The following is a 13,398-nucleotide window of genomic DNA, read 5'->3' on the forward strand; positions in this document are numbered from 1 at the left end:
CATTGCTCTTTCAAACTCAATGAAGAATTGGGTTGGTATTTTTATGGGTATTGCATTGAATCTGTAGATTGCTTTTGGTAACATGACCATTTTAAAATGCTGATCCTTCCAATCCATGAGCATGGGAGATCTTTACATTTCCTGACATCTTCCTCGATTTCCTTCTTTAGAGGTTTGAATTTCTTTTCATAATGGTCCTTCACTTGCTTAGTTAGAATCATACCAAGTTATTTCACAATTTTTGTGACTAATGTGAAGGTTATCTTTTCCCTAATTTCTTTCTCAACAAAACCAAGAACTGGTTCTTTGAGAAAATTAACTAGATTAATAAACCCTTAGCCAGACTAACTAGATGGCAAACAGAGAGTATCCAAATTAACAAAATCAGAAAGGAAGACAGAAAAATAACAACTGAAACTGAGGAAATTCAAGAAATCTTCAGATCCTAATACAAAAGCCTATAATCAACAAAGCTCTAAAGCCTTGAGGAAATGGATGAATTCCTAGACCGATATAAGATACTAAAGATAAATCAGGACCAGGTAAACCATATAATAATCCCATAACACCTAAAGAAATATAGGCAGTCATCAAAAGCCTCCCAACTAAAAAAAGCCCAGGTCCTGAATGGTTCAATGAATTTTATGAGAGATTTATTAAAAACATTATACTAATACTCTCCAAACTACTCCACAAAATAGAATCTGATGGAACACTACCTAACTCATTTTTTTGAGGATACAATAACCTTCGTTCCTAAACCACACAAAGACCCTACAAGGAAAGAGAACTTTAGACCAATCTCACTTATTAACATTGATGCAAAAATACTCAACTAAATACTTGCCAACCGAATCCAAGAACAAATCAAAACAATCATTCACTGTGATCAAGTTGGCTTCATCCATGGGATGCAGGTATGGTTTAGCATATGGAAATCCTTCAATGTAATCCACCATATAGACAAACTGAAAGAAAAAAAAGCCACATGGTCATCTCAATAGATGTTGAGAAAGCATTTGACAAAATTCAACACCCCTTCATGTTAAAAGTCTTGGAAAGATCAGGAATCCAAGACCCATACCTAAACATAATAAAAGCAATATACAGCAAACCAACAGCCAACATCAAACTTAATGGTGAGAAACTTGAAGCAATCCCACTAAAATCAGGGACTCGACAAGCTGCCCACTCTCCCCCTACCTATTCAACATAGTATTGGAAGTCCTGGCCGGAGCAATTAGACCACAAAATGAAATCAAAGGGACACAAATTGGAAATGAAGAAGTAAAAACATCACTATTTGTAGATGGCATGATAGTGTACTTAAGCAACCCCATTAATTCCACCAGAGAACTCCTACAGCTAAAAAACAAGTTCAGCAATGTGGCTGGATATAAAATTAACTCAAACAAATCAGTAGCCTTCCTATATTCAAAGATATTTCTTCCGAATTTATTCTACTGCAGTGGAAATCTTGCCTCAATCAGCATTTCAATTTTAATAACCATGTACAGATATGAGGGTATCCCTATTCAGGTCAGTGTATTATTCTCAGCATATTGAATGATCAGTTTAGGGCTCTATTCTTTCCTTTCCAATGTTTCTAGCCACATAAAACCAAACCAAAATAATCCATATTTTAAGCAGTGTGAAACTTACTAAATGTAATATTTCACTCCATAAAAGAAACATATATCCTCTATGTAACAAAATAAGTAAATAGAATGTATGTTGTACCTCATATCCATAGCATGAGAAATAAGTCTGCTATGTATATTCAGTTTGATTGTTTAACTTGCCTTAACCAACTTAATCACAATTACTTGCCTTAATTTTTTCCATGTGATCATCTTTTAAAGTCCAATCTGATGCCTAGTTGCAATTCATCTTACATAAACATTCATGCCTCAGACCCTGATAATATATGTGTTTCCTTTGCAGAAAGCTGCCAATGCAGATGTTTAAAACCTTTTCCTAAAATTTGTCCTAATGTTTGAAAACAATTATTTATAAACATTGGTTATATGCTGATTTTTTAAAATCTGGATGAGGTAGAATCACTTTTAACCATTCACTTAACTCCTTGTAACTCTTTATTAAGAGTTTTGCATATTTTGTTATGTCCCTTCCCTCATGTGATGCCTTTTGTATTGTTCAGTACAAACATAGTGAAGTCATTTGTTGGAGGGAGGAATAGACCCCAAGATTCACTCACAGTCACACAGAGAGAGATACCCACTATACACACACATTTATAGAACAGACACATAGACCCATCATACACACATTAGAAAAAAGTCATCCTCAATCATAGACAAACACACAGAAAATATATTCACACAGATACACAAAACAACACTTAAGCAGGCAGATTCAGACTCATCAAACAGATAGAAAACAAAAGACACAGTGAGCATAAAAATAAATCAAATTTAGACCCAAATTCAATTAAATGACTTCAGAATAAGTGTTTATATTTTCTTAATCTAAAACCAATGTAATATTCATAACTAAGAGTTACTCACTAAGGCATGTAAAGCATACATATGAAAAATAGACTTCAATATTATAACTAATCAGAATATATAAAAAAGATCACTCTATTCTGATGAAGGCAGTTAGTAAACAAGACAACATTAGTATCCTAACCATTACATGCACCTAATTCGCTGCATCCAATTTTATGTTTGTTTTTTTTTTTAAGTAAAGATGCAGATTAATAACAATCTAACAATAGTTTGTGATTTCAAAACCCCATTTTATATAATCATCTGGACAGGTCATCTGGAAAAAAAATGGAGAAACATCAGAATTATTTAATATCATGGCATCATATATGAAATGGACTTAGTTGTTTTTATTAAAGAACAAAGTGCTTATGGAAATCCCTGTCTGCTTGGTAGTATTTTCACATTTCCACCAATCCTGATCTATGATTTGGTGTCTGAAATTCTCGTGGGAGATTTTTGGATCCTATGCCTTATACTCTCTAAGAAATTTAACACTGGTTGCTTACATTAAATAATTTAAAAGAGCACAAGTAAATGTCTTTTTTCTTCGTTTTTTCTATTTGGCAAAAACCTTGGGTAACTGTCTCCCTGCTACTTTTAGATAAATGCTGGTGAAGAAAAACTGAGAGAAGTATATCCTGTCATTCTCTTGTCATTCTCTGTTGCTTTACATCTACTTTCACATTTTAACTTTAACATTCATAATTATACTTTAGCAATAATCCTTGGATTTTATACTCTGTAGCCATGATTATATTCATGGTTCATTTTATCCTTTCTTGCTTCAAGTCAGTAAGTGCCTAATAAATATTATATTGACTAATGTGTCATATTGCCCAGAAATTGAGTGATCTTGATAGAAACATTTTCTTTAAATTGGATATTTTATTTATTTACATTTCAAAGGTTATCCTATTCCCTGTTTCCCTTATTCAAATCCTCTCTTTCATCCTTTCATGTGAGTTCAGATTAGTTATGAATTTTTGTTTTTATTATGTTCCAGTGTTTACCTGGTGTCCTTAGCCTATCCAGGACTATTATCATTAAGTGGTGGTAGTTTTTGTCAAAAATACCTTTTTGTATTTACAGAGACGATCATGTATTTTTTTCTTTCAGTTTGTTTATATGTAGGATTACATTTATACTGATATATATTTATATATAATATATATTTATACTGATTTCTATTTGCTAAGCCATCCTGTATTTCTGAGATAAAGTCTAATTGATGGTAGTGGACAATCTTTCTGATCTATTCCTCAATTCACTTTGCAAAATTTTTATTGAAGATTTTACATCAAGGATCATAAGATGAATTGGTGTGCAATTTTATAGCTTTATGGGATCTTTGTGTACTTTAAATATCATGGTATTTGTGACTTCATAAAAAATAATTAGTCAAATGTTTCTTTTTGTTTAGTTGTTTTTTTGTTTTGTTTCACATTATTTGAGGAGTATTCACATTAAATCTTGTTTCAATGTATGATGCACATTTTTGCTGAATCCATCTGGATTTGGGGTTTTATGGAATATTTCTAAATACTGTTTGCATGCTCCTAGTTGTTAGAGGGCTTTTCAAATTGATTGCCTGTTCTTCATTTAAATATAATATACTATATCATTAAATGTATCCATCTCTATTAACCTTTATAATTTTGTTGTATATCGGTTTTTGAAGTATGACTTGATGGTTCTGGACTTCCTGGATGTTCACTATTTGCACTTCCTTTTCTCTTCTAATTTCTAATTTTGTTAATTTTAATTTTTAACCTCTGTCTTTTAGTCAATTTGACTAAGAGATTATAATCTTATTGATTTTCTCAAGCAAGCAAACAAACAAACAAAAATACACCCAAGAAGGCAAAAATAACAAGACAAAAAACCAACCTCTTAATTTTATTCTTTGTCTTATTGTTTGTTTCTATTTTATTGATTTCAGCTTAAATTTGTTTCTTCCTATCTATTACATTTAAATATCCCTCAGGTTGTTTGTTTGCTTGTTTTCTTGCTTGTTTCCCTAGAACTTTCAGGTGTATCATTAAGTTAACAATATGAGATCTCTCCATTTTTAAATATAAGTACTGTGTGCCAAAAGATAATTAGAACTACTTTCTATTAAAATTACTTCATTGAGTTTCAGAAGTCTAGGTAAGTTGTATATTCATTTTTACTCTTATAATTTTTTTATTTTTTTTAATTTCATTAAACTCATTTTTTTTCAGTTAGCTAGAGTTGTTCTAGTTGATGAGTTTGTAAGGTTTCTGTTATTTCTATTATGGTTTATTCTTTTGTGTTTGCATAAGATGTTTTGTAAATGTTTCTACAATATTAGTAATGTTTCTCTTACAAAATTGGGTGTCCTTTTACTTGGTGCATAATGCTCAGAACTGTAATATCTTGGTAAATTTTCCCTATGATAGCTATCTAGTATTCTTCCTGATCTCCCTTTCTCTTTGGATTAGTTTTGTAGAAGTGTATTTTTCATATACTAAAATGGCTATAACACCTTCCTTCTTGTGTCTATTTTTTGGCATGTTTTTATTCCAAGGTGAAATCATTTCTTTTTGTTAAGATGTGTTTCCCAGATGCAACAGCTAGATCAAGCCTGTTTTCTCATCCATTCTTCTTGAGTAAGTGATTATTTTTGCTGTTTTGTGTTTTGATATTGTTGGTTTGTTTGGTTTGCTTTGGTTTCTGTTATTTTTGTTGTTGTTTTTAGAATTGCAACTTTTGCTGTTGAGAGATATCAGTGTATCAAGATTTATTTTTGTTTGTTTCCTTTCACACTGTTGTTATGATGTGTGGTTTTTAATCACCTCCTTTTGATTTGGAGGTCAAGGATAATTTATTCCTTATGTTTTGTTAGCTGTTATTAACAATTCAGGTCATTTTTTTCTAATGTATTATGCGGTATGTATAGCTCAAATTATAGACATATGCTGTTTATATTTACTTTTATTGTCAATATTTTTTATCTGTATATGATGGTTTAAAGTCCTTATTTGCATAGTTGATCTGGCATCTGTGGTCCTTTGGAGTCTACAGAACACATTCAGGTGCTTTTAGATTTTGGAGTCTAGCCATATAGCTAGGCTCTTCTTTGACTACATCATGATTTAATATAACCTATTTATTCTATTCTACATTCTGCCACATGGCTGATAACCTGTGCTCAGGTACCATGCATAATCCTGGTTGAATCTCCCAAACCAAGCACTATTCCACAATCATTTCTGCCTCCCACATGTTCAGCCTCCTATTTCCTGCATAGACCATAGGCCATCAGATTTTTATAAACAGGTGCCACATTTATACAGACTCTAAAGTATTTTCTCTACTGGGCAGACATAGTAAGAAATCAGACAAAAATTTGACAAAATACAAAGTCAGATAGTATATACTCATGAGTACAGCACAAGGAAAGGAGGCTACTTGTGTATAGCAGAGAGAAAGAGAGAGAGAGAGAGAGAGAGAGAGAGAGAGAGAGAGAGAGAGAGAGAGAGACAGAGAGAGACAGAGAGAGACAGAGACAAAGAGACAGAGACAGAGAGACAGTTAGGGACAGAGAAAGAGAGAGAGAGACTTAGTTGAGAGTCAGCAAGCTCAGTGAGTGCACAAAAGTGGAGTTAAGACAGTTAAAGCTAGAAAATTTTTTAAAAAGCCCAAAGAATAGAACAGATTTCCAGATTTAGTTTGAGTCCAAACAGAAGAATTTACCAAGAAGCTGAGGAAAATGATTAAATCAATTAGATAGCTTGCATATGCTCATCCCAGGGAATAGCACTATTAGAAGGTGTGGCCTTGTTGGAGGGAGTGTGTCACTCTGAGGGTAGGCTTACAGATCTTCCTTATAGCTACCTGAAGATGGACTGTCTGTTCCTGGCTTCCTTCAGATGAAGGTGTAGAACTTTCAGCTCTTCCTTCCTGGATGCTCCCATGTTCCTGTCTTGATACTGAACTGAACCTCTGAACCTGTAAGCCAGCCCCAATTAATTGTTGTCATTTATATGATTTGTTTGGTCATGGTGTCTGTTCACTGCATTTAAGCCTGGACTAAGATAATAAAGAATCTTAGAGAGGAGTTTGTGCTAAAATAGCTGAGTTGAACCAACCAGCCACAGTTCAAAAAGACCAGAAAGAGTAAGTTCATTAATCAGGAAGCCTCCAAGACCATAATATCATCTGGGGAATAAAAGTTACTACTACATTAAGAGTTTTAAAATTTTGACACAATTGTAGTGGTTGTCTGAACTGATAAGAGATTACTAGAATAAATGTTAGAAAATACTAATGCCAGAGCCTTGGTATGTTGCTAAGGATAATCAGTTTTCTGTTTCCTTTGTTCTTTTCAGACAGGTAGATTACTGTGTAGCAGTTTTACAATGGAATGTGAGAGCCAGTAATTAAATAGGAGATACTAAGATATTTGTTATTTCTTATTTTAATTTGTTTTTGAGGTATTAGACTGCCCAATTCCACTACAGCTCTGCAACTGGGAAAACCCTAATCACTATAGGGGTAGCTGGGATTTTACTGAAAAAGTGATCATTATCTCAGTCAGTGGAGATGTGGCCAATATGGGACTGAACTGAAGTGATATGAAAGCCCATATATCTTTGAAATTTGGACCATTTTCAGTACACATTGTGTTATTTTTCCTTCTAGTAGCATTACTCAAGGGATAATATGTTAATGGTGTTTATAGTTACAAAGACATTTAAATAATAACCTTAAAATATAAATGCATGATTTGCATAGCTTGATGAGTGTTAATATAAGGCGCTGCTGACTGCATTTTGAAGAAATATTTCTATGTAGAAAAAAAATGTGTTCCTTTTTCTATATCAGAACTGTCTTTTGTTTGAGTCCAGGAACACTTGGGGTAACTATCTATAATCTTTCTGTATGATTATTGGAAACTCTCTATCAACATAATTTATTTTTGGAACAGGATTATCTGCTCCTATTCTGATTCTAAAATCTATATGAGGTCTGTGCTCAAGCTGTGCCTTTGATCACCTTGACCTGGACATAAAAGAACCACCTTTACAACTTTTTTCTTTTTACTTAATAGGATCATTAAACGATAATTGGCATTTGTGCATCACAGAGTTTACAATAAAATGAAATTAAAGACAGTTTTAAAAATTCCTTGATTATTAATAATTGTCTTTTTATTTTGAGGTACATTTGAAGTATGCTGGATGTAATCACACTATTCCTTTTGATGTGTTAATAATTCTCCTCTGTGTTTTATTATGAGGAAAATTGTGATCTGATAATGAAGAGCCATGTGCTATCAGAAATTTATAGTTTGAGTTGTTACTACTTTTTTAGGTTGTTAAAAAGATCATATATAAAAAGTAATTTGAAGGTTGAATTGAAAGACCAAGTTATGGTTCAATTCAATTCTTGTTTATCACATGCCTAAGATCTGGAATAATAAGGATGAAATACAGTGAATGTACTGTTTGAAACAAGTTGCTGCAGTATTGACAGCTAAGCCTTAAAGGTGATACTTTTATTTATCAAGGTAAGAACAGCACCTTACTATGCTGGGAAGCCATAGATCAATTTAATATTATTAAGTTAATTAAATTATTTTGGAATATATAGCAAAGATTTTAACTGTGATAAAAATATCAAATTTATTATGTTTAAAAATAACTGAAAGAACTAAACAGACATTTAAAAAAAGTTAAATTATTGTAAATATGGAATCCAGCGGGTGAATTTAAGAAGTGCATAGGATTTTGGTAATGAATTTAGTGTTGATATAGAAATGTATTAAAAAGGGTGGATGGTATTCACTGACACAAAATATAAAAGGGCAAGAAGTTTGCAATTATGAAAATTGACCATAGCAGGTGATTTACTAGAATTCTGCAAATCCTGTGCCTTTTATTTCATTTATAGAAATTCACATAGTTACATGTAGTGCATAGAATTCTCAGATTACTGAACTAATAAACATACAATCCTGCAGAAACACATTATATTCAGATAATACTATGTTTCAATTTTAAAATTAATAGAGAGCTAATGTCTACTGTGAGTATTTGCATTTGCTTAATTTACTTCATGTTTGATTCAGAAAGATTGAGGAGAAAGTTAACACATAGGTTTTTTTCTGATCATCTGTAATACTGTGTTTTATGAACTCAGTTTAATACACATTGACCATATTCTACCACCATACTTATTACTCTGTCTTTCCACTGTTATTAGTTCTATTCATGTCTCCAGACAGGTAAATGTCCATATTTATCTCATTTACTCATACACAACCTTATAAGTCTTCATAAAATCTACATTTTGTGGGGGCTTTTTGCAAAATTAAAAGTTCAGTAGTTGGTATGTATCCCCACAAAATATCTAACAATGCTCACTCTACTTCAGGACTTCGCTCATTGCAAAATGCTTACTGGGGTATCTGTTTCGGCAGTTAGGGTGCTTCATGACCCAGAAAGGATGACTAAAGAAAGGAAAAGAGATTAGTTTGACTAGTATTGAAATATATGTTTAAAATGGAGAGTTAATCAAGACTGATTTCCAGATCTGAAGATGAAGTAAGGAACTATTATATATTGTTTCATAAACGTGTTTCCTATTGTTTTAAGCTAGTTTAGTTTTTGTGATTGCTTATAGGAACTCTTTCTTGGAAGCTTAAAGACAAAATGTAGTTAAGATTTTAAATGTCTTACATATTGATGTAGAAGTCTTGTGCATGTCTTTTTTGAGGCCCTAGCCTTCCATTAGTTTATTATGGTAACATTGAGATGCACAAATCCAGAGTTTATTATATACAGAGTGAAGTGGTAGAATTTATTTTTTTCTGTTTCTCAAAGTGTATTCACTCTACATTATTATGAGTATTCATGAGTATTGAAGAACTTGATTTAGTGATATGAGAAGTAGGTGTTAGTATAAGTTTTATATTTACAAAGGACATTCTTCCAGCACTCTTTTAAGTAAATACAGAGAGTAAATAGAACACATTTGAACCAAATAACATATTTCATAAATACATACATACATACATACATACACACATCATATATATATATATATACTATTTGTGGTCACTTTATTATTTTAGATATTAGTGTAATTCAGAACTTATAATTCAAAATGAGAGTATTATATTTAAAATTTCCATTTATCTTGTAAGGGATATCATCCCCCTCTCTCCCTCCTGTGTGTGTGTGTGTGTGTGTGTGTGTGTGTGCGTGTGTGTGTGTGTGTGTGTGTGTGTGTGTGTGTGTGTGTATTTAACTCAGAGGTTAATCTCCAGTATCATTCCTCACTTATCATCCATTTTGTTTCAAAATGTGGTAGTTACTTTTTCTTGATCTCATCAAATGTGTTAAGTGGTAGTTTTCATACCTTATGGTTTCATTTGTCTCTGCCTTCCAAGTACTGGCATTATAATTATGATCATTGGCAATCAGCTTTTTGTGCATTTTGGTGGGTCAAACTGAGGCCTTTGTGTCAAGACTTTATACTTTGATATGTATTCTTAAATAACTTAATGCTTTTAAGCCTCAACTTTTTTGTTCTTAAAATAAATTTTAAATGTCTTCATACCATGTGATACAATAATAATACATTAACAGAAATATTACTTGAGAAAATGGTAATAATCACAAAACAAAATATGCTTTATACTTTTCTATTTTCCTTCTCACTTATAATTTTTGTTTCATCTGATAGTTTCATAAGTAAAACATGAAGTAAAGTAGGTTCTGATACAGTATTGATAATGACCTTACATTACCCTTTTATACTACAATTTTGAACCATTCAACTGACTTAGAGCATATGAGTGATGAGATAACACACATTATAGAAATGGGCTTTTAGAAGTTAAAAAAAGTCCTTAAAATTTAATTTATTTTAAAATGTGTTCGGTTTTGTACATAAAATTTAGAATTAGAATACATATTTTTATATATGTAGTTTATATATAAAATTAGAATATTTACGTTCTATAGGAGTGTCATTGAATTTTACTATTGAAATTCACTGAATTACTGAGTGGAATGAGCAAATAAAGCATGAATTTATTTTAGAAAAAATCTATAATGAAATTATATTTAAATGTCACTCATATTGAGCACTACATATTAGCCTAGGAGAAATAATATAGATTGTTTTTTTTTCTTGTAGTTTCAGAAGAAGAAAAGGAGAGTTCATATTGGAAGCAAGAGGAAGAGGAGGGAATATGGGAATACGGGTAAAATTAATAACATTTTAAATGTAAATATAGAAAGCATCCAATAAAAATGAAGAGAAAAAAAAACAAAACAATATTTTGTAGCTAAAAGAAATGTTCTTTTACTAAGATGGTACACAAATCACAGTACAATGTGCATGCCTGTGTGAAAAAAAGGAATATGTAATGATAATACTAATATTCAAGTTCTATAAGTTAAACGTTTACATAAAAATGTTTTCTTTACTCTAAGTCTTTGGTATTTGATTTTTTTCAAGGCTTTTCAACAAAAACACTGCAAATGTTCAGTAAAATTTTGACATAAGTGTAATGCAAACATGTTATCTTTCAAAGTACACAAGAAATCCTAAGACAAGCCAAACAGTCCACATTCAAGTGTGCTAAAAAAAAAAAAAAAAAAAAAAAAAAAGCAAAAAACAAAAAAATGACTCTCAAAGTTGTTGGCATGTTCAGGATTTCTTATACATGTAATATTGCCTTTATTGTGTGTAAAAAGAAATGATTCAGACATCAAAATATGTGAAACATGGAATAACAAAAGACCAAACTAAGAGTGTATTAAACCAGTTTTTAATTACCTATTATCTGATATATTTCAGTGATCAATATTTTCTCAATATTTAAATCTATAAAACTCCTAGGAATATGTACCACTTAGTTATGAATTCCCTCAGTGTCCAATCAGAAAGTACCAGTGCAGAGTTGCTATGTATTTATAAAATTCCAAGCTGTTGGTAGATCCATAATCATGAAACTACTGTCAGACTGTTTACTCTCAGATTGTTTACTGTTAGCTGTTGGCTGCTGCATGAAGAAAATGTGTGTCAGTAAGATAAAAGCTAAGAAGAGAAAGATGTCTAAAACATTGTGATATGACTCATTCAACGTAATACTCCTTTCACAGACTTTCCAGTTTTATTTTCTCCCATTCACAGAAATGACCAATCAAACAATGTGACAGAGTTTTTATTCTGTTGGGAATTACAAGTGATCCAGAGCTGAGGAAAATATTGTCTTTTTTGTTTCTAATTATGTACATGGCCACAGTCTTTGGAAATCTACTCATTGTGGTTACAATAACCAAAAGCCCAAGTCTGAGGTCACCCATGTACTTTTTCCTTTTGTCGCTGTCACTTATGGATGTCACTTACTCTTCTGTCATTGCTCCAAAGTTGATTATTGACTCCCTTTCTGAGAGAACTATTGTCTCATTTGAAGTTTATATGATCCAGCTCTTTGAAAAACACTTCTTTGGTGGAATGGATATTATTCTTCTCACTATGATGGCCTATGATCGATATGTAGCAATCTGTAAGCCTCTATACTACATGAAAATCATGACTCCTAGGGTGTGCTGCTTGATGGTAGGAGGGGCTTGGGTAGGAGGATTAATGCATGCAACCATTCAGCTTCTTTTTATGTATCAAATACCATTCTGTAGACCAAATATCATTGACCATTTTACATGTGATTTGTTTCCATTGCTGAAACTGGCCTGCATGGATACATATATCTTGGGTCTCTTAGTCATTCTGAACAATGGGGTGATATGTGTTTCTATTTTCCTTATTCTCATTGCTTCCTACATGGTTATTCTCTGCTCCCTCAAGTCCTATAGTTCTGAAGGGAGACGCAAAGCGCTCTCTATATGTAGCTCACATTACACAGTGGTTGTGTTGTTTTTTTGTGCCATGTATCTTCTTATATATGAGGCCAGTGGTGACATTTCCAATAGGCAAAGCAATGGCTGTGTACTATTGTTGAACCCATGTTAAATCCTTTGATATATACATTGAGAAATTCAGAGGTAAAATATGCTTTAAGGAACATGTGTAGAAAACAGAGGTTCACTAACTGTTAAGAAAAAATATGTCCTACAAAGACAGTGAAGATCTGTTCTCCCCATTAATTTTAGTCCTCTCTGGAAAAGAGATCTACAAAATAATTTTATTTAATTAGCAGATAAAGCTATCTCTTGGCTTGTGTCTAGTTTCTCGGACACGTGCCGTTATATATCATTCCTCACAATGAAATATACCCACACAACATGTACGTTTGTGTGTGTGAGTGTGTGTTTGTGTGTGTGTGTGTGTGTGTGTTTGTAGGAGAGAGAGAGAGAGAGAGAGAGAGAGAGAGAGAGAGAGAGAGAGAGAGAGAGAGAATGGTGGAGGGAGGAAGAAGGAGGTATGCTGAAATAATATTGACCAATAACTACTGGAGATACAACAAATTATATTACAGAGCTATACAAATCAAAACAAAAATATTGTCATACAAACTTACATGATGATGTTTAGACTAGAATGACCTAGAATCAAAGATGCATATGTTATTCCTTTCACTAAGGGATAAATATTTTTTCAGTAATATATTTATCTATTCACTTTGTATCCTGATTGCAGCTCCCTCTCTTCTCTCCTCCGTGCCCTGACTTTTCAAATTCCCTACACTAGCTATTTGGTTCTCCTCAGAGAAACCACCTTGGGTATCACACTCCCTGGGACATCAATTCTCAAAAGGACTAAGTACTTTTCCTCCCACTGAGGTTCAACCAGGCATTTTAGCTGGAAGATGGAGATCCAATGGCAGACAATAGAGTAAGAAATAACTTCTGCTAAGTTGTTAGGGGAACCACATGGAGACTAAGAT

The 13,398-nt window shown here is 32.4% G+C and overlaps 1 pseudogene across 1 annotated transcript; it reads left to right on the plus strand.

Moving 5' to 3' along the window:
• The first annotated feature begins 5,418 nt into the window (after positions 1–5,418).
• On the plus strand, positions 5,419–12,610 carry LOC308429254 (olfactory receptor 4C6-like; annotated as a pseudogene). Its single transcript has 2 exons — positions 5,419–5,423; positions 11,711–12,610. The product of its transcript is annotated as an olfactory receptor 4C6-like (transcript).
• Positions 12,611–13,398: the final 788 nt, after the last annotated feature.

The sequence above is a fragment of the Micromys minutus genome, assembly GCF_963924665.1.
Source record: "Micromys minutus genome assembly, chromosome: 13".
NCBI classification, from domain to species: Eukaryota; Metazoa; Chordata; class Mammalia; order Rodentia; family Muridae; genus Micromys; species Micromys minutus.